Source organism: Neovison vison, chromosome 8 (assembly GCF_020171115.1).
Source record: "Neovison vison isolate M4711 chromosome 8, ASM_NN_V1, whole genome shotgun sequence".
NCBI classification, from domain to species: Eukaryota; Metazoa; Chordata; class Mammalia; order Carnivora; family Mustelidae; genus Neogale; species Neogale vison.
This window is the reverse complement of record NC_058098.1, coordinates 86,421,387-86,446,743: the sequence shown is the minus strand read 5'-3', so window position 1 is coordinate 86,446,743 and position 25,357 is coordinate 86,421,387. Positions and strand designations below refer to the sequence as shown.

The window sequence follows — 25,357 nt, the reverse complement described above, 5'->3', positions numbered from 1 at the left end:
TTTAAAATATATCTATACTTTGAAGCTCAATTAATAGATCTAATTGTTACACAAAGGAAATCAGTCTGATGAGCATATACTAGGTGTCATTTACAGAGCTAAATATTTTATACAAGATCTTTAAATCCATGTGCGGTATCTTCATGGACAAAATTTACAAGGCTACCACAGGTACTCTTGTATAGAAACACACTCCCGCAAAGAGTTAAAAATGACTTAATGACTTAATACCAAAGCCAACATTTAAGCCAGCAAAGCATATAAAAATGTAAATAAACTGCAAATTATATCAATGGAGTAATGCTGAAACATTTGTTTCCCTAGAGTTTGGCATATTTTCCAATGTCTAAAAGGTTAACTGAGAGTAACAATTAAACGTAACATCAAGGCTCTAACAGTCTACCCCTCCCACCCTCAAAAGAATAAACACACAAAAACCAAAAACCCCCAATTCGGAGTATGAGAATGTACTCCGTGGAAGCCAGTGAAGAGGGAAGATTAAAGTTCAAAAGTAAAGTGTTACTTTTCTTCCCCTAAAGTGAGAACTCTGATATGGAACCACTGCTTTTGTTTAATTTGCCCCCTTCCCACTACAATATTTACAAGTATGAGTTAGTCTTTTCCTCGGCCCACAAAGAGAAGATTCAATGGGAAACCAAGCTAAAACTTGCATTAATCACGAAGAGAAAAAACCTAGCCACTCTCAGTACTTTCCTAATGGAGAAAAGACCCCTACCACTGTTCACCCTATACTCTTGTCCTTTGCTCAAGCAAGACACACTGCACCTGACAAACTGGAAGAGTAAAGAATAATGGTCCAACTTTGCGAACGCAATCTGGGGAGGAGGCAGATTATTTCTTGAGGAGTGCAAGAAAGAAGCAAAAAAGATCCTTTCAGGAAGGGATGCATGAGCTCTGGGGCTCTCCTCTGTCTGTTGGAGGACTCAAAATCAGCTTGCTTCAGAGACCCTTGGAAGCAGCTACACTCCGGTCGCAGCCGGCCTCAGGCCTGGGAAAAGCAGAATGTTTACACCTGTCACGAGGATGGGGGAGGGAAAAAGAGGAAGCCGGAGCAAAGCCCCAAACTTCTCTACAGCTCCCGAGAGGGAGCGGCGGGCCGGAGCTTTGGCAGGTGGAAGCGGAGAGGCAGGGGGAGCCAACGGCGGCCCCGGGGATGTGGGAACGGCTTACACTTCTCCGGCCGGTGCCCGGGAAGGCAGAGAGGGATCTGTGCGCTTTGGGCGCTGCCGACGGCGTCCCCGCACCCGCCGCGGAAGAGGGCAGAGCCCAAGTCCGGAGCCCGCAGGCCCGCAGAGCCGGCACCGTTCCCGTCTCCGCAGTCCCAGGCTCCGCGGCAGGCAGGTGCTCCCGACCCGGACAAGGGTCCGGCCAGTGGGCCGGGCCGGGTCCCAGCACCCTGTTACCCCGCGCGGCTGGGGAAGCGGAGCGGTGGCGCTTACCTGGCTCGTTCGGGGCGGCCGCGATGGGCATGGCTCAGGGGCCCGGGGAGTAACTGGCTCCCCGGGGAAGGACCGGCTAGTCCGACGCGGAGCTGGTGAGAGCGGAAGGCAGGCTGCTCACAGCCCTGTCAGCGAAGCAGCGCCATGGACGCCCACCCGGAGTTTCAGCGCTGTCGCGGGACCCCCATCCCATTACCCTCCGCCCTCTTCCGCCGCCGCCGCCTCCACCTCCTCCTCCGCCGAGACCCCCCGCCCACTCCACACACTCTCCCATCATGCAGCGGGGGAACCGCTGCCGCTGACACGTCACTTCCGGGCGCAGGTGGCTAGGTCGGGGCCGGGCGCCGGTGGGTGCAGGGGGGGGTGGGGGGAGGACACTCCAGGGGAATTAGTGTCACAGAACGCTTACCCCTGCGCAGGCGCGGTGGTGTAGCGTGCCGGCCGCCATTTTGGGTGTGGGCAAGATTGCCCTTTTCCTTTACTTCCTTGCGAGTCATCGAGCTGTTGCGGGGAAAGACGTCTTTCCGCATTCCGCCTCCGGTTGAAGCTGCGCTCCCGGCCAGGGGCAGGTGCTTTTCAGCCAATTAACGATATCGTTCAGTTAGGACCTAGTTAAGTCTCTTGCTCTCCGAATAAAATTGCCAGGATTTTGAAATACAGGACCGTATCTTCTCCACCAAAAACCTACCGGAGAGCCTTATCACCTTGCCCTTTTCGCCCCGAAAGACGACTTTTCCTTCAGTCCGAGTCCCTTCCTCTTTGTAATTAAAACTGACAGAAGAGGAAGCTGGTGGTTGATACATAACAGAGAAATTGTTATAAATCAACCCTAAGAGGGAAAGCACCCGCCGAAGACTGACAAATCGGCTTTGAGACCAACAGGAAAAAAAAAAAAAATTGGGAATTTTGCTAACAGATGGAGACGGTGGCAATTTTTCATAGATGCTGCGGGAGAATACCCAATGAAGCTAAAGATACCAAATCAACATGCATTTCTCTAGCAGGGGTCATAAAGGATTCTTTTTCTATGATCAGTCTTGAGCAGTTAATCATTTGGGTTTTTATAACCTTTCCCTCTTTTTTTATTTTTAAAATCAAATATGTGTTAGAACACCGACCACTGTAAAAATCAGTCTACAAAGGTTTCAGAGATTATTGTTGTCGTACGGGGTGATGAGCCCTGCTGAGCGCTCATTCTGCTCACTTTTGCCAAACCTGCACCAATAATTTGAATAATTTAAAATAGTTCCAAGACAGCAAAGCTCAACAGCTACGCAAAGAAACGAGGACGGAAAACACCCACTCAGCCACAGAGAAGTGTCCACCCCCTTGAGTGGAGAAATTATACAAATCAGGGGAACGATAAGGACAAAAGCAGTTCATCACGGTTTATCCCGCCTCTGCAATGTTCTAGACAAATTAACTTGGAGCGCTAAAATAGACCCGCATTTGTCTTTTTACAACTCAATCGCTGCAAGAAATACGGAGACTGCATCAGTTTAAGTTGGAGTACCAATTGCTTTGTGGTGGTACTGGATTTTTTGTTATTGCTCAGTCACTAAAGAAAAATCTATATGGCTTGTCAAATTCCTATTGTATTTCGCCCCCTGCTGGTGTAGCTTGCGTGCAAGAGTGAGACAAAGTATGTGTGTACGTCACTATAAATGTTTATTGACCAAGGAAAAAAATATATGTGTAGAGAACTGGAAATGAATTGACTTTAGGTGAACACATGCTTCTTTTAATTTGATAGCTCTACTAAACAGAAATATTGGAGTAAGAAGAACATATGATAAAATCCTAAAGCAGATCCTACACCAAGAAAATGTTTAAATTGAAATAATGAATTTAAACATCAAAACGTTAAAAAGAAAACCCTGCTTTAGGAAAAATACCTCCCTGATCTATACATAACATGATTTATAATGTGATTATTTTTGTCAGATAAATGTAGAAGCCAATTCTATTTACTTAAGGACAAAAATTTAAGAATCAGTGTCCAACTTTGAATATGGAAATTGAGTAGCTATTTGGTCAGATGATGTGTGAGTGCAATCAACCAACTTGTAATTGGTAATCTTACACAGGATTCTGAAGACTGCATTCCAAAGCCTACAAAAATGTAGTACAAAATGACAGTTTTTGCTTATGTTTTTAAGATGATGAACCTGTAGGAAACAATTACCAAAAGTCATTGCATCTGAAAATATTGCATTTGGATCTAGTGATGGTATTATTTTTGTTTATTTTTAAAAATCATGACCATAACTTCATTATCTAAGAATTTGCATCAAGAGAAGAAAAAGTAAATGATTATTTATCATTGTCGTATTTACTTCTAGTTTTTCCTCCTGTGCAGATTATTTTTACAAAGTTGTAATCATAACTTAATAAAGTTATGTAAACATAACTTTTACTTAATATTATGCTCTAAGGGTTTCCTTCTTTTTTAATTTTTTAATTTTTTTATAATTTTTTTTTTAAATTTGACAGAGAGAGATCACAAGTAGGCAGAGAGGCAGGCAAAGAGAGAGAGAGGAGGAAGCAGGCGCTCTGCTGAGCAGAGAGCCCGATGTGGGACTCGATTCCAGGACCCTGAGATCATGACCTGAGCTGAAGGCAGAGGCTTAACCCACTGAGCCACCCAGGCGCCCTAAGGGTTTCCTTGTATTGCTTAACATTTTATAAAATCTTAACTTTAATTGTCTACATGGTATTCAATGGAGTGGACATACTGTGATTTATCCATTATCCTATTAGTAGATATTTTCCATTATTACAAATAATACTCTAATGAACATTGTGTGCATGCGGCTTTGTCCAATTGTAGGATTTTTTTTCTCAATATAAAAATGATTGAGCCAAAAAGCTATTAAGGTTTTATTGGCACTTTTTCATATTATTTTCCAAAGGAATATACCAATTTACAGTACCACCAGTAATGTAGGAATGTACCAATTTTACCACCTCCTTACCAGTAGTGGATAATAATTAAAACAAAAAAAGATGGAATTATACTTTATAGACTAAAAGTTGAAAAGAACTTAACTCATATTGTATAAGAAATCAACAAGCACAAAACCCCAGCACTGTGATATTCTGGAAAAGCAATAATATAGACTTGGATTTACAAATAGGTCTATCATCACTATGATTCTGTATAAATTACTTAACCTCTCTGGACTTCAGTCTTCTTATATGTCAAATGAGAGGGTGAAACTACATCACAGGCTCTCTACACCTTTAGGACAAGTAAATGGCACATGTATGTCTTTGAGGATATGGTCAAAGCTTCAGTCCTCTCTGCAGAAAATGCTCATCCCACAGAGATTCAGATTTCTTAGACCTCTTAAGCTCATTCACAAAAGAGGGTCTTTGAACCTCAGCTTCAGAAACCCTGCATCAGGTGCCTTCCAAGGTCCTTTGCATCTGCACATTTTCCTAGGATTTCATTTTATGATCCAGTAAACACTTTCTGGCTAAGTAATACTTTTTAGTGGACAAATAAATGGTAATACATTCATAGATGGATTACTTTTCATCACTTAAATAAACTAGGGCTATAGGTATCAATATGGTTGGATTATAAAAACAAGAGTGAATGAAGCTTCAGAATGGGTAAAATGTGATATGAATTTTATAGTGTCTGTGAGTTTTAAAAATGAACGAATGCTTTATGGATATAAATTTTATATAATAAAGTATAAAAATATGGACTGGAATGATATACACAAAACTCACTAGGAGCAAGTATGGAATGGGTCAGAGAACACTAAAGGAGACTTTATCTGTAATTGCAATGTTTTATATCTTTACGAAAATCTGAAGCAAATGTGACAAGCCATTTACAGTTTTTTTTTCTAGCTTTAACTGACAAATAAAAATTGTATTTACTTAAGATGTATAATTGATGTTGTGAAAAAGTCATATACATTTAATTCTAGGTGGAGGGTACATGGATGGGTGTTATATAATGCTCTGACATGCTCTGTATTCATTTTTACATGAATAGCTTTTCTAGAGCTAGTTAGTTTAAAACCATAAATTGTGTATAGCATTCTAGAGAGTTCCTGATGTTTTGTGCTAATGCTAGTATCTGAGATTTGTACAACTTTTCAAAGCTTTTCACTGTACTATCTCTCCTGATTCTCACACAGTCCCTGTAGAGCCTCTAGGGTCCCTCCCGCAAGCGTCTGCTATGCTCCCCCAAACTTAAAAAATCATTCCAGGAGCCAAACTGCCACACTGGTTTTCTGGAGAGCTTCCTACTGGCATTTTGGGCCTCTACTGGTATATTAGAACTGACAGAGACAGTAATTCTGACCTCTGGTTTCATATTAAGTATGCCATACCCTAAATTCTTACAGCACTGTGGACCCCTGAGGTAAATGTTGGTGTAGTACTTTCCTAACAGGAAATCAGGCCAGAATCTCCCAGAACAAGGCAAGAGGCACTTGAGCAGGGGCTATGCTGGGAACTTAACTCTTCTCTAGGGTAGAGGAGGACTTGTTCTCAGACTGCAGGCAGGATCTTTGCCTCCCGTCATTAATACCATCCAGATGAGTGTCTCTCCTCTCAGGTCATCAAGTCAGTCTGAGGCTCAGAAGCAGAGAGCAACCCCATGGGGCTGGCTGTCACTTCTCTCCACACCTTTAGTCCTGCTGTAATCCTGTCTTAGACTATTTTGTCTCACCCAGCCTGTGTGCATTATTTCTGTTTGTCCCTCCCCCAACTGAAAGACAAAGGCAATCGGACACAACGAGCCCCCAATGTGATGCAGATCATAGCTAAAATACACGGATCACAGAAAGTATGGAGATGGCAGAAGTACATAGTATTCTCGCCAAATACATTTAATCTGAATCTCATTAAGCCTTTAAAACGACTTTCCAGTTTATAGGAAATACTGGAGGAACGAGTTAAGCAGGACTGCTGAGAAACAACTGTACCAGTCCAGTACATGGATTATTCTACAAACAAATAACTCATTCTCTTCAAAAGGGATAGTCTAAGTTAAAAGAGACTTAAGAGAAATTACAACCTAATGCACTTTGTGGTTCTTCATAGAATCGTTATTTGAATAAACCAGTTATAAAAGACATTTTGGGTAGAGAGGAAATCTGAGTATGTACCGGCATTAAGTGGTCTGAGTAATTATTAATTTTTAAGACAGATTAATGGAATTATGGATATGCATGAGAGTATCCTTACTTTTTGGAGATGCCTGACATATAATGATATATATAATATATATCTCATATATAATGTATTTTAAAATGGTTCAGGAAGGGATGTCTGGGTGACTCAGTTTGTGAAGCGTCTGACTCTTGATTTTGGCTCAGGTCATGATCTCAGGGTCCTGGGATTAGCCCCATTGTTGAGCTCCCTGCTCAGATCAGGGAGGGAGACAGTCTTCTTGTCTCCCTCTCCCTTTGCCCCTCCCCCTGCTTGCTCTCTCTGTCTCTCTCAAATAAATAAATAAATCTTTATAAATAAAGAGATAAAAATAAGATGGTTCAGGTCTTTACATAGAGATAAAACAAATATGGCAAAATGCTAGAAATGATTAAATTGAATCTAGGTGGTAGATGTCCTAGTGTTTATTATGCTGTTCTTTTTACTTTTCTGCTATTTTGAATATTTCATGATAAGAAGTAAAAGAAAAGGCTATTAAACAATACCAGGTATACCGATGAGGTCTGGGTTTCCCTTACATTTATTTCCAAATGACTGCATTCCCTAGGCAATCAGTATCACATACACATTTCTGGTTCTGGAGCAGACCTTGTAAACTGTGGTCTTGTAAGGGGTTTTAAAGATGTAGAAAGGAGAAAACAAGCAAGGACTGCAACTTCCAAATCAATTGTAATTAGTTTAAATCCTCTAATACACACAAATACAGTAGAATTACAGCTCTGCTCAACAAGGAGCTGTTCTAATGCAGTGTTAGCAGGGCACAGCAGGAATTATCAAGAGTAGAGCACTATTTAAGTGGCAGTCTCTGCCGAGTCCTCTCTGACTTTCCAAGACTATTCCTTCTGCTTGAAATGCCTTTCTTCCTGATTCTTACAGTGGATGATTATCTCTTTCTTTTTTCTTTCTCTTTTTGAAGAGCTCAACATCTGAACCCCTTTCCTATGTTTGGGAAAATTACCAATATATGAGTCTAGGTGGGAGGCAATGCCTTCCTCCCAGTTTAACAGCTGAAAGGGCCAATGTGGGGAATTAAGGACCCCTGCAGATTTTTGCCACTCTGCAATTCTGTGATGGAGTTTATCAGTCTTCTTGAGTGTGTGGTATATAGCCTGTGGCTTAATTTGACCCACAGAATGAATGGATGGGGTGCTGCGTAAGTTCTCAGGCTGAGCATTAAGAGAGCTGAAGCTTCTCACTTTGCTGCTTGGCATGACCATCCTGGAGGAGAGACATCACATAAAACGTACAAGTCCCCTGACTGCAGCATGCTGTGGGAAGCCCAGTCTCCATAAGGATGGGAAAAGTGACCTATGCTAAACTCCCCAGCCAACAGCCAGCTATGTAAGTGAGCCGTCTGGGACCTTCCAGGCAGAGGAGCGTTCAGATGATTTTTAGACCCAGCAGGTACAGCTTAGAGCCGAAGAGCAAACAGCTAAGTCCAGTCATTCCATAGACTCTTGAGATATAATGGTCATTGCTGTTTTAATCCACTAAGTTCTGTGGTGGTTTGTTACTCAGCAACTGGCAATGAAAACAGGAAGAAACTTCCTTTCTCAGCTTCCTTTGCTGCTGCAAAGGTGGAGCATGTGACCCAGGCTTTGCTGAACAGATGCCCCTCCCCAGACCTGGAATTAGAAGCTAATTAACAATAGAAGCAAGAACCACAGAGAACTTTCTCTGATGGTGATGGCCGCTCTCTTGGTGACACTGAGCTTCTGAGGCAGCAGCGTCTGGGGACTGCCTCATATCCAGGGTCAGTGGTGTGGTCAAGACCAGTTTCTGCAGTCTCCTCACTGGACCAGATCTATGGCATGATTTGGGGGCGATGTTTCTGGCTGTTTTGACTCTGAGCCTGGTTCTGGAATCATATAGGAAATTCTGTGAGCTACCTAATATTTTAAACAGTTAATGTCCATTTATGTTGCTGGAGACTAAGAACTCTGACAGATACTCCTTTAACCTCTGTGGCTTCTGTTTGTTCCTTAAGATAAAATTCAAACCACAAGAATTACTCCTCCTGGAAACCTTCACTGACCTCTTCCCTGTACTCCCTGCCCCCCTCAAATTTGTTTCTTCTCTTCTAAGCCCTTGTCGTGCTTTGTGTGTATCTATAATATTGTTCTTATCACATCCATTGTAATTTCTAATTTCCTGAACTGTCTCTCTCACTAAACGCATAACTTTAAAGGAAAGAACTGTTTTCTTCATCTCTGTATCTCTAGTGCCTAGTATGATGTTTATCTAATATTTGTTAGGTGAATGAGTAATTGAGTGCATGAAATTGATGGTATGAAATTTAGTATGTTTATAACAGCTCTGGACATAAATTGTTACCATTTCTAAGGGTTTTTTTTGTTTTTTTTTTTACAATTTACATTCTTGTCATAATAGAAAATCGATAAGGTTCTCTTGACAAGAAAAATAGAGCAAATTTTGGAGTATTGCTTTTATAAAATACCACTGTAAATTCTTTGAGTACTACCGATCCCATAATATTAATGGATCCCTTCTTAATCTAGTAACTATTTCCCTTTTGTGCACTGCCAGAGACATTTTCATTGTTATTCCAATGATTACTTTTATTCTTTTTTTGATGTAAAAATGTTGAAAGTGTGGGTTTAAGAAACCCTTTTAGTGATATCCCCTAGAGTACTTTAATTTAGGCACTTGAGATAAAGAGTTGTGTAAAAAAGTAATTTTATTTTTATTTATTTTTTTGTTAAAGACTTTATTTATTTATTTGACAGAGAGAGATCACAAGTAGGCAGAGAGAGAGAGGAGGAAGCAGGGAAGCAGGCTCCCCACGGAGCAGAGAGCCAGATGCGGGGCTCTATCCCAGGACCATGGGATCATGACCTGAGCCGAAGGCAGAGGTTTTAACCCACTGAGGCACCCAGGTGCCCTTAAAAAAGTAATTTTAGAAGTAAAGCGATGACAGATACACATTATGAAGCTTTTAGCCATGTGATTTAGTGGAGTCATAGCAAACTGTTCTCATTTGAGAACAGCATCAGGTTAAAGGTTAATGAAAATATTTATATGGCCAAAAATCCAGCTACTGAATCAAAAGTCTCCCACTGTTTCAGGATCCCCAGGCTTGGAGCATAGTCAGCTGTGTCTTTCAAAGTTCCACAGATGATGGGGCACCTGGGTGGCTCAGTCATTCAAGCGTCTGCCTTCAGCTCAGGTCATGATCCCAGGGTCCTGGGATCAAGCCCTGCACTGGGCTCCCTGCTCAGCAGGGAGTCTGCTTCTCCCTCTCCCACTCCCCCTGCTTGTGTTCCCTCTCTCACTGTCTCTTTGTCAAATAAATAAATTAAAAAAAAATCTTCAAATTTCCATAGATGATAATGATGTGCCAAAAAGTTGATAACAAGACAAGGGACTATTTTTTTAAAAGTTTTTATTTATTTATATGTCCCAGAGAGAGAGATCACAAGTAGGCAGAGAGGCAGGCAGAGAGAGGAGGAAGGAGGCTTCCCGCTCGGCAGGGAACCTGATATAGGACTCGATCCCAGGACCGGAGATCATGACCTGAGCTAAAGGCAGAGGCTTTAATTCACTGAGCCATCCAGGCGCCCCCAAGACAAGGGACTATTTATCCACTTTTGGCCATGATCTTATTATTTAACCATGTAACAACATTAACCACTGTGTTAAGGCACTGTCTCAGGTGCTGTGAAGACAAATATGAACAAGATAGTTCTTTTTTAAAAAATTTTTATTTATTTGACAGAGAGAGATCATAAGTAGGCAGAGGCAGGCAGAGAGAGAGAGAGAGAAGAAGCAGGCTCCCTGCCAAGCAGAGAGCCCAAGGCGGGACTCGATCCCAGGACCCCGAGATCATGACCTGAGCCGAAGGCAGAGGCTTAACCCACTGAGCCACCCAGGGGCCCCAAGATACTTCTTAGCCCTCAGCAATCTGCAGCCTGGTATCAGGTACATGCAAAAATTTTACATGTTTTGTGCACTTTTCTGTATGTTTCATACTTCAGTAAAAGAGTTGTTAACAGTTTCTACCTAATGGACCTATCCGAGGTTTAGATGAGACGCTGTAAATATGGCACGGAACATGGGACTTGGAACATACTAAGTACCAGCAAATATTAGCTATCACTGATGTGGTTATTCCATGAGTGTTGTATTCCTACCGACTGGGAGATAGAACTGATCTCTTCCTACTGTATCAGGTGCCTGGAGTGTGGATAGACCCCTGAGGACTCCTGAGCATGGGTTCAAGTGGATCAGTGTTTCAGGATCAGTGTTCCAAGACCATTCCTTCCATGATGTTCTCAAAACAGTTTCTGGACTGGGAAAAAGCAAGGCAGAATCTTGGGTTGAACTAAGGGATAAAAGAGAACATGAAAAGAAACATGCACTAAAGGAATGGTTGGTGGTTCCTAGCCCCTGGGAGCTTTTATGAGCTTATGAGGTGCTTTTATCCTTCCATCAGTATTATGCACATATGATACTCAAAAGTTTATTGAATGAATGAGCACAAATGTTGAAAATGCATCAGTGTTAAGTCTGTGTTACCTTCTTTAAAAATGTGTCCACCCTGAATCCTAGAGCATTGATCTGCTCCTGCCGAGAGAATCCAAGTTACCCATCTTTTGTAATACCCAGCCTGGAGGAATGTTATTGAAGTTCACTCTTGCCAGCTTCATCACAGATTAGCAATCTAGATCTGCAAATACGGAAATTCTAAATCTTTTGGCCATGTATGGCAACCACTTTCTGGTGGGGTATTTCTCAAGACTCCTGTTGCTATGGACAACATGCTTGTTTACATTGAAAACTCTTAAAATCTATGAAAAAAAAAATCCTAAAACTGAAAAGTCGATTTAAGAACATAGCGTATTACAAGGCTGGTATACAAAAATCAACTCTGGGGGCACCCAGGTAGCTCGGTGGTTTAAGCCTCTGCCTTTGGCTCAGGTCATGATCTCAGGGTCCTGGGATTGAGTCCCACATTGGGTTCCCTGCTGAGCGGGGAGCCTGCTTCCCCCTCTCCTTCTGCTGCTCCCCCTGCTTTTGCTGTCTCTCCTTCTCTCACTCTCTGTCAAATCAATAAATTCTTAAAAAAAAATCAACTCTGTATGTATGCTATCAATAATCAAAAAAATGATCTTTAAAAATACCACTTATAATAGCATTCAAAAACAAAATATTTGGAAGTGAACTTGATAAAAATCTGCAAGACATTTATTCTGCTAATAATAAAGCATTGTGAGAAACTTTAGCAAAGACTTCAGTGAATGGAAATATATAATGTTCATGCAGCAGAAAACTTGACTTTGTTAAGGTGGGACTTGCTCCCAATGTAACCTATAGATTCAACACAATCCTAATCAAAATCCCAAGCAGCGATTTTTTCTCCAGAATTTCTTTTTAATTGAGATATGATTGACACAATATAACATGATACTAGTAGTTTCAGGTATACAAGGTAAATGATTTATTTGTATATAGTGAGAAATGATCACTACAATAAGTCTAGTTAACATCCATGACTGTATTTAAATTTGAAACAAAAAACCAGAAGTATAGTTTTCCTTAAGAAGAGAATCAGTTTTGGGGTGCCTGGGTGGCTCAGTCCAGCTCTTGATTTTGGCTCAGGTCATGATCTCAGGGTAGTGAGATTAAACCCCATGTGGGGCTCCAAGTTCAACTCAGCCGGGTGAGGCTGTGTGAGGTTCCCTCTCCCTCTGCCCCTCCCCCTGCTCATGCACATGCATGCTCGCTCTCTCTAAAATAAAGAAATTTAAAGAAAAAGGAGAAGAGAATAAGTTTTTATTCAATGGACTCTATGAAAAAAATCACTTGGATCTAAAATATTTCATTTATTCAGTGTTGTGTTGAAAATTCAGCTGATGAAGAAGCTGAAATCGGGACCTAATAAACTAAACAAAAAGCCTTTGTTAGTTGGCGCCTGGGATAGTGATGAAGGTCGCAGATTAGTGTAAATTTGTCTGTGTGCTGATATCCTTCAAAGTACAGTTTTCTCTGTTGTCCTTGATTATAGGAGGATAAAATCACCATTATTGTCAAATGGTTTTTCTACAGAGCCTTGTCCATGTCAAATATAAACCTAGGACATCTAAATGGACAGGAAGGCTTGTGATAAAGGATCACACAGTCGTAGAAGGTAGTAAAACAATGATAGGAAATGATGACGGTTCACAAATTACCTTAGTGTTAATCACAGAGAGATACATATATGAAATCCCATTAAACTCAAAGCATTTATTTTTCCTTCTCCTTTCTCACTTGTCTTTCACTTTTCTTCTTTAAGACCAGACAGTGTGGTTTCTGGTGTTTGAGGCAGCAATAACCAGCTCCATTATCTTCCTTTTGCAGTGGTTTAAAAATAAATAAATAAAAGTTCTTCTGACAGTTTATAAACCTAAAACTCAATGAGGAGTTTTGTTTCTTCTGCAGCATGCTTTAAAAAAAAATTCTGAGCTGGGCAATTTGTTCTGGCTGTGGCCATCACACCACAACCCCATGTGACTTGCAGAGTAGCTGGCAGGACACTCTCTAGGATCTCTCTCGCCCTTTCTTTTCACCTGTCCACCCTTCTCCCAAAGCTGCCTCCTCCCAGCTTCCCTGTACGAGAACTGGCTCTCGTTCTCCACCGTCACCTCTAGATGTGCTTGGTATTTGTACCTTCAATCCAACCTGACAAGGCAAGCATATTTGGCCTTAACCAAGTAGATCACCAGTTGTTCCTCAATCCTACCCTGGGGATCTCAAGGTATCGATGTAGTTTTGTTTGGTTTCATTTATTTTCCAAAGATGGAATCATCTGACTGTAGATACAGTTTTGGGCTAATTACTTAAAAAAAAAAAACCACTCAGTTGTATATTATGGACATTTCCCCCATCAGTTCATATAGTACTTTTCTCTCCTTTTAATGGCTGCATAGTACTCCACAATGTGGCCAACTATGCATTAAAAAACAAACAAACGAATGAATGAATTCCACATTCTCTATTATGTTTTACTGTGACAGATAATGCCATGATTTCTTCATCAGGGGAGTAGGCAGAAAGTGGAAGTAAGTTTGGAACATGTCAAAGGACGGGCTGCAAATTTGGTTTTGGATATGATGATGGCTACAGCAAGTCTGAAGTCACCTCTAGAATGCACCTGGATGCCTTGGAAATGAGGTGAGAGTGAAGGAAGGGGGAATTGGAGAGGGAGGCAAGGAGCTGGGACAATGCCTGGATCAGTGAGCAGGTCTTGTTCTTCCTAGTATCCCAGTCTTTTTTAGGCAAACAGTGAGTTCATTCAATTACCAACATGGTGTTAGCCCAGCGTTAATGCATCTCTTCTCAACGTAATGTTCTAATGACTGGCTCTTCTATATCTTAGTTTGGGATGATGGGCTGAGACCAATTTAGGGAGGGTTTTAAATTCTGCGCCAAGGAGTTACCACCGTAGGGAAGATGGTAATGGATTGTGCTTGAGTTGAGACCTCAGTTCTCAACTCAGAAGTTTGCTTTGCAACCACTCAAGCGTTCTTAGGAGATAAACAGCATAATTAAAGAACAGCCAACTGTGGGAAAGAACACAATATATCACCTGTCTGGTTGTGTTTCAACTCAATTGTTTACTTTTATCTCCAGGGGTAACCATTCTACTCCTTTAACTTCATATTATTTGTACTCTCTTACTGTATAGAACCTATGTTCCCATGGTGTCCCTCATCCACAAAGCCCTGTTGGTTTCTTCTCTTTTTGACTACTCATTGGTTCATAATGCACACTTGCAGCATTTTCTAGCATAACTTCTAAAGGTAAATACACTCACCCACCCCCCCTGCCCAAGCCTGACTTTTCTAAAGCATTTGACTTTACAGTTAATTTCCCTTGCAACAGAATCACTTTTTCAGTCATCATTTATTTGGGGAGATGGTAATTTCTTAGAAGGCATATTTTTCAAAGAGCAAAGTAACTCCAATAAATATAGTGATATATAAAATGATATCATCTGCATATGCTAAACTATATATTATATGATCTATATGCTAAACTACTCAACTAACCACAATCTAACACAAGCCCTCAAGTAACAAAATGTCGTAAATTCTCAATTTTGTAGAGTATATTTGAGTCTCTTGATGCTATTTTTTATTATTATTATTATTTTAACTCTTAATTCCATTTTCTCTGCAGGCATAACTTCACAGGAGACTTATTCTCTTTCCTTCTGTCATTAATCACCTTTGGTTGAAGCTTGGCTCTGCTTCCCAAAACTCCTCCTATGTCCACTCCATTCTTGGGTTCTGCTTTGGGCAACATGCCATGGGGCTTCTGTTTTATCTGGGGTTTCCTAGGTGGCATTACTCACTCTTTTTTTGCTCAGGACCAAGTGAGTACAACTCTTCTCACCGCTTCCTGCAAGCTGCCTTTTTCTGAAAGCTGGAGCCCACAAAGAGCCCCTTTAGGGCTTGGAAGAAATTGCTGTCAACATTCAATACCTTGTTTCAGTTTCTTCCATCTTTCTCCCTGCCAACCTTTCCCCATCCCTTTCTGGAGAGCTGTCTCCTTTCCGCCAGGGCTCTCAGCCTTCATTTCCCTAGGAAATGATTTTCTTAGTCTCTCCACAAAAGCTCAGGAGGAAAGTAACTGGCCTTTCATTCATAATTGGCCACTGTATGGTATGGGATGCAGTGGGAGTAGGAGTAAATGTTCTCCAGAGTTGACATAAATGCATCTTCTAACCAAAACCAGCTGCTGGTTGTCACTGGAGTGGGTAGAAAGCTTACTGTGTTTGGAATGATCAATGAGGAGATTACCAGAAAGTCAATGTGTCAAGGAGTGACTTAGAGTATTTTATTGGATGAGGAAATGAAGATCGATTTATTTTATTCGTGGTGTATATGAATGGGTACTCGTGTGTGTGTGTGCACATGCATGTGCACGCGTGTTTATGTGGGATTTCCTTCCTTTGTAAAGGAGCTGAGCTAGCTTCTGAAATTGAGAGGGCCAGCCTCCAAGAGGATAATTAGGATTTTAAGAGCTTACAGTGAGTGGAAAATTTCATTTCTCTAAGTATTGAGAAGTACATGCTAATAGTTATTCCAGCCACTGGTTAGTCTGCCAGGGATTCCTATCAGACTTAGACATTCAGATATATGATCCCATAAACACTACAATCAGCAGAGACCTGTAAAGACTTTTCTGGAGAAAGTCAATCTGTATCCAATGCTTATCCAGGTATATTTGTTTTTCAGATTCATGAGTCATTTTGTTGTCAGAACAGCTTTTAGTCCTCTTAGCTTTCTATTGTCTTCGAGGCAGCTATTCCATATTCTTCTCATTCTCCTTAAAAAAAATTCTGACCTCCCTCTACTGCCACAGATGAACTCTACCCCTAATTTACTGAGAAGGTCAAGGCCTCAGCTCTTCTCTCTACTCTCTCATCCATCCTTTGTCTCACCCCTTTCATTCTTTCTATTTCCAGAGAAGCCACATCCTGTTTTTCACCCCAAAGCTAGCCTTTCCTGGGGGTCTTTTACCAGTGATTCTCCACTTAATCCCCAATGTTCATTATCACCCTCTTGCTGGCATCTTCAAGTTCTTGTTCTCCTCTAGCTTCTCAAAGCAGGTCCTGTTGTCTTGACTGCAAAACCTATACCACAGTTATGCTTTCCTGTCTGATTGCTAGCTAACCTGTCTTTCTGGAAAGTGTAGGCTATAGCTGATTTATCTGGAATGACTGCAATTTTTATTAAAACTGGCCTCTCAAAGGTCATCAATGCACTACTTAAACACCACACCCTATGACCTCATGCTGCTGATTTCTGTAACCCTTGATACTCCTGACTGTGGGTCATATGTAGGAAAGGGAGGCAGTGGAGGTTGGAGAGGGAGAAGAAGGTAAATGAGATTGCAGAGGGGAGGTGCAGTTTTTGCAAGCTGCCATTACTGAGGTAAAGCTGAGTTAGACATACCAGGACCTTGGGCTTGGTTCCTTTTCATGGAGGCTGGAGGGAACCGAGTTGCCTCCCAGACCCTGTTGTCAGAGCCCTAATGGCAGGCCTGGTACATTCTGGTGGACTTGGGCACGGGGTTGTTTGGACAGAGGACTGGCCGTATGACTTTTGTTTTAGGGAAAGGAGTTGGACAGACACCCCAGGGCTCACATCAAATATCTATATCTATATACAATATGTAATAAATAATATATAATAAATATATAATATACAATATATAATAATATAGAATGCATAATAAATATCAAATGTTAAATCTTTCAATCTTTCTTACTTTATGAAGTCAGGCATATTGACGATGTTCAACCTGAGTGTTTCTAATCAAAAGCACCCACGTCACTCCAAATCCAACACTATACTCAAGAGTGGAAGATAACCTTGGATACTTTCTCTTTCTTCGGATTCTTACCATGGTTTCCACAACACCATGCTATTCCTCCCTCTCTGGTCTTCCTCTCTTACTGGTTCACCTGCTGCATGACCTGTAATAGTCAAAACACCCTGAGTTCCCCTTAATACTGATTCTCTCAGTACATCCACCCTTGATTTCTCTTTCATTCCCATGCTCTCCGAAAGCCTGGTGAAGCACCCTCCTCCTCTGATGTGACCAAGAGGATACTAGGTCCTAAAAGGCACAGTTTATCGTGGATAATCTGAAAGATGTGCAAACAAGCACCAGGCTACCCCACCCTAATTCACCAGTTTTGGAAGGCTGTGGGTGTGATGGTGGCCACAGTCATTCATGCTGGAGATTACAAGTTCCTATAGAAACATCAGTGCACATTCCACAGTTCCCTGGATATTGCCACATCCTTTCATTGTTCACGATCTTTAATTTAATGGCTCATTTTGTAGTCTTATACCAGAGGGCCCAGTTCTTTGAGAGGCTTGAGACGCACTGATGTATAATGATAACTCATGAGGAATGTAGAAGGAAAGCCAGCATTAGAAAATTACTATTTGCCCACCATCACAGAGGTAACTGCTTCAGGCAAGATTCATCAAGGACAGCTAAAAAAACTTGTTTTAAGTTTATTTATTTAGTTTAGTAATCTCTGCTCCCAACGTGGGGCTCAAACTCACAACCCTGAGATCAAGAGTCAAATGCTCTTTCCCAGCGGGCCAGCCAGGTGCCCCAAGAAAAGCTAAGAATTAATGGGCAAAAGTAGGATGAGAAACAAGATATGAATACAGTCTCAAAGTATCCCCCCATAAAATACTTACTACAAAGCTAAAATTAGTCATTTTACAATGAAGAAACCTGGCAGATACCACTTTAACCAAGGGATCAAAGGAAACGCCATCATGAATGGGACAAAAAGGCAGCATGTGCCTCTTGACATGAGGCTCTGAGAAGAGCCTCATGGCATCTGGAATATTCCTGACACAAACGCATAACCTCAGATCTAATCATGAAGAAACATTAGACAAACCCAAACTGAGGCATATTCTGCAAAAGAACTAGCCTGTATTCTTAAAACATGTCAAGGTCATGAAAGAACAGTCTCAGAAGTGATTAAAGAAACATGACAATTAAACACGACCTATGGTTGGGAGTCTAATCCTGGACCAGAGAAAGGACTTTAGTGGGTCAACTGGCAAAATCTGAATAAGGCTCAAAGATTACATATTATTGTTTCAATGCCAGTTTTTTGATTTTGGCAATTACACCATGGTTATATATGAAAATTCCTTGTTTTTTTTTTTTTTTTAGAACATATACAATGAGATATTTAGAGATCTTTGGGTATCCTGTTTGTGATTTCCTCTCATATATTTCAGAAAGAACTGCATGTGTGTAGAGAGAGGCTGAAAATAATAAAGTGTGATAATATATTAACACTTGGGGAATTTGAGAAAAGTATATGGAAATTCTTTGTACTACTTTTGTAACTTATCAGTCTCGAATACTTCACAACATAAAATTTAAAAATATCTCAAAAAATCTCATAATAATAATACAACTTTTATTGAAGACTTGATGAATACTTACTAAATACTCTTCAAAGCACTTTGTATGTGTAATACCTTTTAATCTTTACATTAACCCTATGTGGCAGGTTCTCTGACCATCTGCAAGTTAAAGATGAGGAAACAGGTGTAGCGAGATTAAAAGACACACTGTTGGAAATATTTGAGCCATAATTTTGAGAGGCTCTCTGATTCCGGAGCTCATGCACTTCACCTCTGTGTCATGTATAATTTACCAAAGATTGCTTAGATTAATCAGCCATCTGGCTGGCTAGCTCAGCTCTCCAGAAAATTCTCAGTGACATCACACCGTGTAGATATAACCAGGTGGTTTTGACTGGGACTATATTCAGTTTTAAAACACAGTGTGTTTTCTTTTCTTCTTCTTCTTCTTTTTAAAAGATTTATCTATTTCTTTTAGAGAGAAAGAGAGCATGTGTGTGTATGAGTGGGGGGAAGGGCAGAGGAAGAGAATCTCAAGCAGACTCTCTGACCAATGGGGAGCCTGATGTAGGGTGGGATCCCATGACCCCGAGGCCACAACCTGAGCTGAAACCAAGAGTCAGACGCTTAACCAACTGAGCCACCCAGGCACCCCTTTAGAGAGTTTTAAACAATGGTAGGGAAGAGACTGATACTTCTTACCTCTATCCAGTTCTTTCTCCTTCCCTGGACACTGAAGGCTACACTTCTCAGCTTCCCTGAACCTAGGCAAGGCCATGTGACTAGTTCTAGCCAATAAAGTGGGAGCAGCAGTGATGTGTCTCATTTCCAGTGGGAAGTATTTAAGGGCAAGTGTGTCCCCTCCATGCTTTCTCTTTCCTGTCCGTGGTGACTGGGAAACTGATACGTTGAAATGGTAGAGACACAAAATGGAGATGATCTGGATCCTGGAGTCAGTACATGGAGGTCAGAAGCCTAGAAGAATAACCCCACCCTGCTGTGTCTGAACAAACAAACAAACAAACAAGCAAATCTGTGAAATTAAGCCACCAAGCAGTGAGGGTTTATTTATGATCACAGCCTAGCCTAACCTAATATGCAGACTACAGGGGTTTAAATCCTTGCAAGGGGCCTGACTAGCACACAATTAATATGAATAAAGTAGCTGTCCGTGACCTGGGAGTGGGAGAGGAACTGTGTTGAACTGGAGGTGCTTGTGCCATTATAGAAGAGCAGGGCTCAGATCTAGCTCATTCTCTTGTGAAATATTTTGGAGCCACCATTGCTAGGTCTTAACTGAATTTTTCTTCTTTTGAGAGAAGTTGGAAATCTGGATGTTAATGTGAACTCCCTCAAAATTTAAATGTTGGCAGCTCATATGGATTCAAAACAAAATGAAGTCAAAACCAAAAACAGACACCCTTGACATTTCCTAAACGTCATAGATATGCCTCTGCCTCAAGTTCTCTGTAATGGCTGGTCCTTCTGGAATGATCTTCCTCTTAGACATCTGCAAGACCTGGTCCCTCTTCTCTTCAGGTCTTTGTCCAAATGTCATCATCTTATCAAAGCCTTTCCTGACTACCCTTCTTAAAATTGCAACACCCTCTTCCTCCCACTTGTGCTCTCTCCCCTTTTCCTGTTTTTTTTTCTCCCTCTTTCTCCATACTATTTATCACCTTCTAAATAAATAATAATTTTAAAAAATTACTGATTGTTCTGCCCATTTCCTACCACCATACTCAAGGAATATGAGGGCAATAATCGTTTATCTTAATTTGCTGGCTTTTGTACACCAAGTGCCTAGAACAATACCTGGCAAATAGTGGTCAAAGTTATGTGTTAAGTAAATGTTTTTTAAAAAACACCCTAACTACGTGAATCAGACGAAGCACACCTGGAGATTTGATTCGTTTCAAGGGCCACAAATTCACAACTTCCCTTTTAGACTCTTACAGAGTAGACCTTGGAGAAAAGTGCCATTTAGGGTTGCAAGCAATCCTCTGCCTCCCACAGAGTAGATGTTTGATTTATTTTGTTCTGGGAAATAGACCACAATGCGTTTTAAGAAAAGTCTTGTATATTTCAGTGAGCCTCATGGATGCCTTTGTCTTCTCTGAATACTAGGACAGCAGTCTGCTTTTCATCTTGTCTCTATTATAAATCCTGGATTTCGTTCCTAAATCTCTGTCTAGATCCTGGTGTGTGGACCAGTCCTGGTCTTTCCAGTTATAAGAGTCAGTGTCTTCTTCCCTTTTGGTTTGAGCTGTGTTTGAGTTGGGTTTCTGTCACTGTGAATGAGTCCTGACAAGTTGAATGTAACTTTGGGTAAGTTGTTTCATGATTCCGAGTCTCAGTTCCTCTGCTTATAAAAAGGAGTGGGTCAGGGGGCAGCTGGATGGCTCAGGGGGTTGAAGTCTCTGCCTTTGGCTTGGGTCATAATCCCAGGGTCCTGGGATCAAGCCCTACATCAGGTTCTCTGCTCAGCAGGGAGCCTGCTTCCCCCTTTCTCTCTGTCTGCCTCTCTGCCTACTTGTGATCTCTGTCTGTCAAATAAATAAATAAAATCTTAAAAAAAAAAAAAAAGGAGTGGGTCAGGCTAGAAAAGCACTAAAGCCTTTTCCAGGATTTCAACACTTTATAGAATTCTAACACAATTAAGGCCCCCAGTCTATGGAGCCCAAATATTTTTGACTGTAGGTGAACTTGTTTCCCCAGAGTCACATGCTGCTCTGCCTTGTCACTGATGTAGGAAATGTTGGGATTCGGAGCCCCAGAAAGAATTCTTGAGACATCTTCATTGCAAAAACGTTGTTTTATTAATGCACAGGGACAGGACCCTTGGGCAGAAAGGACTGCCCCTGGATTGTGAAGAGCAACCGATTATATACTGTTGAGTTCAGGGAAGTAAGAATAAGGGCCATTTCCAAAAGAGCTTGCATATGGTTAAGACTCACAGGATCCTGGAGACCTGGCTATTGCCAAGCTAAGTTTACCCCCTAGCAAACCATTGACATTAAGACAGATAGGAGTTTCCTGGAGGAATAGCCTACTTTGCTTGCCTCCAGTATTTGTCCATGGGCTGCAGGTTATAAGGAAATTTAATTGTGTCTTTTGCCTTTGTTCCTTACCTCCACACCACCGACCCCTCTGACTAAGGCTACCCCCCCCCGCCCCTGCTGGCAGAGCCCCTCCTACCTGTGCAACTTCTAGTATCTCCAGACACTAGATACAGCAGGATCCTTGCTGGCACATTTTGTTCTTTTGGACCCGGCCGTTGCCTGCCCCAGTTCAGGGCATGCTGGTAACTGTGGAGATGCTCCTTTTCTGCACCCACATGGTACCCTGGTGTCGGGGAGCTGCTGGGCCACACTTGGGCATCAAAATAATAATAACAACAGCTCGTGTTTATGGAATGTTACTCAAGTGCCAGGGACTCAGTAGTGCTTCACATGAATAATTTCATATGCAGCTACTCTTCAGTCTAGAACATTCTTTTCCCAGATGACTCACGGTTCTCTCTTGTCTATTCCAAGTCTTTGCTCAATTGTTGCCTTCCCTGCAAGGCCTAGTCTGACTGCCTGCCTCTGGGCTTCACCCCCAACAGCCACCCGTCTTGTTCCTTTGTGGTACTTTTGTTCCCAGAGCACTTTCTTCTAATATACTATGCTTTATGATGTTTATATTAATAGTGTTTCCTGTCTGCCTGCCCTACTGAAGGTAAGCTCCACAAGGATGGGTTCAACATTTGCAAATCAATCAGTGTGACAGAACAAATCAATAAGAGAAGACAGAAGAACCACATGGTCCTCTCAATTGATGCAGAAAAAGCATCTGACAAGATACAGCATCCGTTCCTGATTAAAACGCTTCAAAATCTAGGGATAGAAGGAATATTCCTGAACTTCATAAAATCTATCTATGAAAAACCCACAGCAAATATCATCCTCAATGAGGAAAAGCTGACAGCCTTCCCTTTGAGATCAGGAGCACCACAAGCATTCCAACTCTCATCACTCTTGTTCAACATAGTACTAGAAATCCTAGCAACAGCAATCAGACAACAAAAAGAAATAAAAGATATTCAAATTGGCAATGAAGAAGTCAAACTCTCTCTCTTCCTAGATGACATGGTACTTTACATGGAAAACCCAAACAACTCCACCCCCAAACTACTAGAACTCGTACAGCAATTCAGTAATGTGGCAGGATACAAAATCGATGAGCAGAAATCAGTTGCTTTCTTATACACTAACAATTAAAATATAGAAAGGGAAATTAGAGAATCGATTCCATTTACTATAGCACCAAAACCCATACGATACCTGGGAATAAACCTAACCAAAGAGGTAAAGGATCTGTACTCAAGAAACTACAGAACACTCATGAAAGAAATTGAAGAAGACACAAACAGATGGAAAAGTAGTCCATGCTCATGGATTGGAAGAATAAACATTGTTAAAATGTCTATACTGCCTAGAGCAATCTATACTTTCAATGCAATCCTGATCAAAACTCTACCAGCATTTTTCAAAATGCTGGAACAAACAATCCTAAAATTTGTATGGAACCAGAAGAGACCCCAAATTGCTAAGGAAATGTTGAAAAAGAAAAACAAAGCTGGGGGCATCACATTGCCTGATTTCAAGCCTTACTACAAAGCTGTGATCACCAAGACAGCATGGTACTGGCATAAAGCAGACACGTAGACCAGTGGAACAGAATGGAGACTCCAGAAATGGACCCGTAACTCTATGGTCAACTAATCTTTGACAAAGCAGGAAAAAATGTACAGTGGAAAAAAGACAATCTCTTCAATAAATGGTGCTGGGGAAATTGGACAGCTATGTATAGAAGAATGAAACTTGACCATTCTCTTTCACCATACACAAGGATCTTTATTTTGTTTACTCCTGTCTTGCAAGCCCCTAGGACAGTAGCTGGCATATAGCTCAATAAATGCTTTTTACAGGTGAGAAAACTGAGACACACAAAGAGAAGTAGCTATCCCACATCTTATGTCCAGCAAGTGGCAGAGCCTAGGTTCAAATCCAGGCCATCTTATTTCTGTTAACCAAGACACTCTCTTTGTGTGGACTGGGTAGTCCCCAGACCTAGCTCTAGCCTCCCTGGATGGCTCATTCCTCCTAGAGGCCCTGCCGTATCCCTGGGGCACAAATAGGGCACAGAGAGTTGGTTCCAATCCACGAATGAACCTATGAATATTCCTCCTCCTTCAGCTCAACCCATGTCCCTTCCCCAGACACTGCCCACTTCCAGAATATCCACAATGAGATTAAACTTTCATTTAAGCCTGGGAAAGAGTTCATCTTTTAGAAACATCAGCTTTCCACCTAGCAAGTGCTCCTCAGGTTAAGAAATAAGATGGGCGACTATCTTGGAATGAAGTAGGATATCCAGAAAACAAAACAGAATAGCTGTAGGTGTGTAAGTTTGTGTGTGTGTATGTGTGTGTGTGTGATTCACAAGACTTTTGTTCCCTGAGCTCCCCTTACCATATAGCTACAAATCCTCTTAATTCTAGTCCCAAAGTCCAGCTAGACTACGAATACCTTCCGAAACCCCTCTGAACAGAACAGGGTTTTCTGTAAAGCCCACCTACCAAGAGGGCTGGAGGGAGAGGGCTCCCACTGCAAGTGTGAGAAAGGGTTGTCCTATTAACTGGATGATTTCCCCAGCGCTTCCTCAATCCTGCAATGTCCAATTAGAGCACCCTGTGAGAATGACTTCTCCACACTTGGTGAGAAACAATAACTTTTCCTTTGTATACAGTTCTTCCCATTCCCTGCCCAGCCCACTGGTCAAGCGATGGAAGTGTGTATGTGGTGTTGTTTTGAAACAAAGGAACACGGGACCTGTTGCAGAGGCCGTAACAGGTGGGGAGGAACAGGAAGACTGTCTAGGGCTGAGTGCAGCCCCACACAGACAGTGCTCAGAAAAGGACGGGCGCCTGGATGGCTCAGTGGGTTAAAGCCTCTGCTTTCAGCTCAGGTCATGATCCCAGGGTCCTGAGATCAAGCCCCACATTGGCTCTCTGCTCAGCAGGGAGCCTGCTTCCCCCTTTCTCTCTGTCTGCCTCTCTGCCTACTTGTGATCTCTGTCTGTCAAATAAATAAATCAAATCTTTAAAAAAGGGGGGGGGGAGGAATGATCATCTTTCTGTTCCTGGAGAGAAAGTTGCATCTTAAAAGCACAACCTCCCCTTCGTGACCTTATGCTTCTGACAATACCAACAAAGATACTAACATTAACAAAGATGCATTCTTCTCTCCCCCCCACCAACTTCCTTTCTAGAAAAATCAACATCTGTGACTATTGTGGGGTGAGGAGGGCAGAGCATTCTGCCCATGCCAGTCTGCCCAAAGGACCCTGGCACTTATCTGAAAAGACATCTGTGCTATATGAACAGGCTAAGGGGGATGCGTTTCCATCCTCAAACATTTCCTGTCTTTCTAGTGACTTCCCATCTCTCTATGATTGGCACGGAGTTTTAGCTGCTGGGGATTGATAAAAACAAAACCAAATCCTGTTGTGATCTTCTCACAGCTGGGCCCTTTGTGTTCATCTCTGAGTGAGTGGCAGGCAGGACCAGTGTGATCAAAGAGGAAAAAGCTGACTGCAATGTCACCCCAGAGGAGAGAAGAGGGGGACCAGGTGGGGTGCCACGTAGCCTGTGCCTGGGCCCAGGGCTCCTGGGTACCCGGCTAGGCCTGGGAGAGGAAGACCACCATGAGCAGCTGGGTCTGAGGGACGCCAGATGGT

At 41.8% G+C, this 25,357-nt stretch overlaps 1 protein-coding gene and 1 long non-coding RNA gene across 4 annotated transcripts in view; one reads left to right on the top strand and one right to left on the bottom strand.

Annotated features, from left to right (window-relative positions):
• Positions 1-2,244, bottom strand: part of AFTPH (aftiphilin) — a 65,478-nt gene extending 63,234 nt beyond the window's left edge. For 2 of the 3 annotated variants that reach the window (XM_044264091.1, XM_044264093.1), the window contains exon 1: positions 1,461-1,711. The gene's annotated coding sequence lies outside the window, so the exon portion shown is untranslated. Of the gene's footprint in view, positions 1-1,460; positions 1,712-1,869 lie in introns of those variants that run through there. The other variant, XM_044264092.1, reaches the window with a different exon arrangement.
• Positions 2,245-8,311: 6,067 nt separating this feature from the next.
• On the top strand, positions 8,312-22,366 carry LOC122915714. Its single transcript, XR_006386083.1, has 3 exons — positions 8,312-8,409; positions 13,697-13,829; positions 22,267-22,366. It is a non-coding gene; the product is annotated as an uncharacterized LOC122915714 (long non-coding RNA).
• The last annotated feature ends 2,991 nt before the right edge of the window (positions 22,367-25,357 follow it).